Source organism: Mustelus asterias, unplaced genomic scaffold (genome assembly GCF_964213995.1).
Source record: "Mustelus asterias unplaced genomic scaffold, sMusAst1.hap1.1 HAP1_SCAFFOLD_250, whole genome shotgun sequence".
Taxonomy (NCBI): Eukaryota; Metazoa; Chordata; class Chondrichthyes; order Carcharhiniformes; family Triakidae; genus Mustelus; species Mustelus asterias.
In genome coordinates this window covers 621,685-626,430 of record NW_027590219.1, presented here as the reverse complement: position 1 = coordinate 626,430, position 4,746 = coordinate 621,685, and positions in this window count along the sequence as shown.

Sequence of the window (4,746 nt, the reverse complement as noted above, 5' to 3'; positions counted from 1 at the left end):
GTTTGATGCGCGGTAGTCGTGTCCCTCCTTCTGCTTCTCTTGTCTCCTGCTCACTTTTGCTCTGAGATCTGGATGAAGCAGATCCAGATGAGACTTCAGCCTTTTACCTAAAAATTCCACAGGAGAGAGTCCGGTTGTGGATTGTGGTGTGATGCGAAACTGGAACAAAAATCTTGAGAGCTTGTTCTTAAAGTATCGCCTGCCATTCTCTTCAATCCCTCCTTCAGAGTTTAAACAGCTCTTTCTGAGAGACCATTTGTAGCCAGAAGAAACGGTGCAGTACGCACATGGCGTAGACCATTCCTTTACAGGAATTCCTGAAACACCTCACTTGTAAACAGAGTGTCGTTATCTGAAACAAGCCAATCTGGTAACCCAGGGCTTGTGAAAATTTGACAGAGCTTCTCTATTGTCACAGGAGCTGGAATATTACTCATGATCTGTGCTTCCAACCATTTTGAATGCACATTTACAATGACCAAACAGATGTGATTTATGAAAGGCCCCCCCAAAGGCCACATTTAGTCTGGACCACGGCCTATCAGGCCACTCCCAAGGATGAAGTGGGAATGTACCCAGTGTGTTGTGCCTGATTCAATCGACAAACAGTTTATTGAGTTACGCCAGCGGGGAGAAGCCACAGGGGCTGACCATGTGCAACTCCACCCAACAAAGAATATCATCAATTCTTATCCAGTTACTCAGACCATCCTGGCTGGACACAATCCAATCAAAATGGTGATAGATTACATACATTATAGGTTCAATCAAAGTAGTAACTGGGCATTATGGGGCTTTGTGATCATCTCATGGACAGGTGCCCCCATCATGATGCTTTCCAGACCCCCCTTGGGGGGGGGGGGTCTTTCTTAGGCTTTCTTTGTACATAGACTCCCTTAGTTAGAAATGGGGTGGATTACAAGTTCTCAAATGGCCGTCAGCACTCTTCCTTTGTTTTAATCTAATGACCACATGGTCTGGGAACATTTCTATTTAATACTCTTTTTAAACTCTTCTTCAGGATCCAATTCCAGAATTTTCCTTTTCTTTGTGTTACTTGCGTCAGGAATAAATCTTTGGACCTGACAGGAAGTTTAACCCAAGATCAATCCAACACAGGATTGGTCAGAATCATTTCACATGTGTCAAATTTTAAATAACCATTACAAATTAAAACTCTCATTCTCACATGGGTGAATTGTATCCGGATTAAAATTCCCACATGTTTAATAAAATATCCTGGAATCCTGTCTCTGGCCAGTAAATATGGCTCCAGGTTCATAACTTCTGAACAAAAAAGTTTTATTGATCACACTTCCTTTTTTAAAAATCTGTTTGATTTAAATCACAGACAGAAAACCTCAAAACTTGAAGTGTTCAACCCACAAATATCATCCACACACAAACAGAGAAACTTCGCATGTGCTTTACAACAACAATAAGCAGGATGAATTACTTAAGCGTTCTTGTGATCCTGTTTTTAAACTTCCAAAAATGCCTTTAATTAAAGACTCAAGGTAAGGTTAATTCTCCAGAAAGATAAACCTTAACAAATGTAGCCCAAAACAATGATAAAACATATCTACAAACATCCACATAAAACAAACAAAACACACAGATTCTCACAGCTCGTAAATTTCAACCAATGAATCCTCAGCATTCTCTCTCGCAGCTATAGCTTCTTAAAGTGACAGAGCACTACAAACTCACAACACCTTGATTGAAATAAGATACAAGATCCTTCATTATAACTTCACCTTTTTTAAGCCAACTTACAAGGATTGATTTAGAGGCAACATCTTTGTTGATTTAAATTCCCAACACGTTACACCCAAACACCGGCAAAATCTTTGTTCTTTATCTGGGGATAAAACTCTCAGTTATTCCAAATTCCTCCAGGCGATGCTTAATATTTCCGCATTTAACTTATTCCCAGAAATCTTCAATTATAAACTAAAATAGACACATGAATTTCCGGGCAGTCACAGGAATATGGTCAAGATAGTCCAGTCCCACAATGCCTCACATTCAATCTGCAGTCCTTCAATTATAACACAATATGTGGCTGTATGTAGCTGCCTCGGCCATGGTCAACCCCAACCCCAAGGGTGCCTTCTTGAACTCCTGCAATGCCTGAGGTGTACGTACACCCACAGTGCTGTTAGGAAGGGACTTCCAGTTACTGAGAGAGACAAGAGATGAAATTGCTGGGCCTCTAACAGAAATCTTAGTTTCTTCATTGGACACAGGTGAGGTCCCAGAGGATTGGAGGATAGCAAATGTGGTCCCGTTATTTAAGAAGGGTAGCAAGGATAATCCGGGCAATTATAGGCCAGTGAGCTTGATGTCCATGTCGGGAAATTGTTGGAGAAGATTCTTAGAGATAGGATCTATACACATTTAGAACTGAATAATCTCATGAGCGATAGACAACATGGTTTTGTACGAGGGAGGCCATGCCTCACAAATTTAGTTGAGTTTTTTGAGGAGGTGACAAAAATGATTGATGAGGGAAGGGCCGTGGATGTCGTCTACATGGATTTTAGTAAAGCATTTGACAAGGTCCCTCATGGCAGGCTGGTGCAAAAGATTAAATCTCACGGGATCAAAGGTGAACTAGCGACATGGGTGCAGAACTAGTTTGGCCATAGAAGACAGAGGGTAGCAGTGGAGGGGTCTTTTTCTGATTGGAGGTCTGTGACTAGTGGTGTTCCACAGGGCTGTGTACTGGGACCTCTGCTGTTTGTGATATACATAAATGATTTGGAAGAAGATGTAGCAAGTCTGATTAGTAAGTTTGCGGATGACACAAAGATTGCTGGGGTTGCGGATAGTGATGAACATTGCCAGAGAATACAGCAGGATATAGATAATCTGGGAAATTGGGCGGAGAAATGGCAGATGGAATTTAATCCAGATAAATGCGAACTGATGCATTTTGGTAGATCTAATGCAGGGGGGAGCTATACAATAAATGGCAGAACCATCAGGAGTATAGACACACAGAGGGATCTGGGTGCGCAAGTCCACGATCCTTAAAGGTGGCAGCACAGGTGGAAAAGGTGGTGAAGAAGGCATATGGCATGCCTGCCTTTATTGGGGCATAGAGTATAAAAGTTGGGGTCTGATGTTGCAGATGTATAGAACGTTTTAAATCACAGACAGAAAACTTCAAAGCTTGAAGCGTTCAACCCACAAATATCATCCATACACAGAGAAACTTAGCATGTGCTTCACAACAACAATAACCAAAATTAATTACTTAAGCGTTCTTGTGATCCTGTTTTTAAACTTCCAAAAATGCCTTTAATTAAAGACTCAAGGTAAGGTTAATTCTCCAGAAAGATAAACCTTAACAAATGTAGCCCAAAACAATGATAAAACATTTTGGTAAATCTAATGCAGGGGCGAGTTATACAATAAATGGCAGAACCATCAGGAGTACAGACACGCAGAGGGACCTGGGTGTGCAAGTCCACAGATCCTTAAAGGTGGCAGAATAGGTGGAAAAGGTGGTGAAGAAGGCATATGGCATGCTTGCCTTTATTGGACAGGGCACAGAGTATAAAAGTTAGCATATGATGTTGCAGTTATATCGAACGTTGGTTAGGCAACATTTGGAATTCTGCGTCCAGTTCTGGTCGCCACATTACCAGAAGGACGTGGAAGCTTTGGAGAGAGTGCAGAAAAGGTTTACCAGGATGTTGCCTGGTATGGAGGGTATTCGCTATGAGGAGAGATTGAGTAAACTAGGGTTGTTCTCCCTGGAAAGACGGAGGTTGAGGGGCGACCTAATAGAAGTTTATAACATTATAATGCTGCAGATAATGCTGCAGCTTTATAGGACCCTGGTTAGACCCCACTTGGAGTACTGCGCGCAGTTCTGGTCACCTCATTACAGGAAAGATGTTGAAGCCATTGAAAGGGTGCAGAGGAGATTTACAAGGATGTTGCCTGGATTGGGGGGCATGCCTTATGAGGATAGGTTGAGGGAGCTTGGTCTCTTCTCCCTGGAGAGACGAAGGATGAGAGGTGACCTGATAGAGGTTTACAAGATGTTGAGAGGTCTGGATAGGGTAGACTCTCAGAGGCTATTTCCAAGGGCTGAAATGGTTGCTACGAGAGGACACAGGTTTAAGGTGCTGGGGGGTAGGTACAGAGATGTCAGGGGTAAGTTTTTCACTCAGAGGGTGGTGGGTGAGTGGAATCGGCTGACGTCGGTGGTGGTGGAGGCAAACTCGTTGGGGTCTTTTAAGAGACTTCTGGATGAGTACATGGGATTTAATGGGATTGAGGGCTATAGATAAGCCGAGAGGTAGGGATATGCTCAGCGCAACTTGTGGGCCGAAGGGCCTGTTTGTGCTGTGGCTTTCTATGTTCTATGTTCTAACATTATGAAGGGCACAGATAGGGTGAACAGTTGGAAGTTTTTTCCCAGGTCAGAAATGACAAACACAAGGGGTCACAAGTTCAAGGGAAGGGGGGTAAGGTTCAATACAGATATGCGGGAGATCTATTTTACACAGAGGATGGTGGGGGCCTGGAATGCACTACCAAGCAAGGTGGTTGAGGCAGACACGCTGGGATCATTTAAGACTTATTGAGATAGCCACATGAACAGACTGGGAATAGAGGGATACAAACGGATGGTCTAGTTAGGAACACATGATCGGTGCAGGCTTGGAGGGCCGAAGGGCCTGTTCCTGTGCTGTATTGTTCTCTGTACATATTCCAGACTTTCACTCG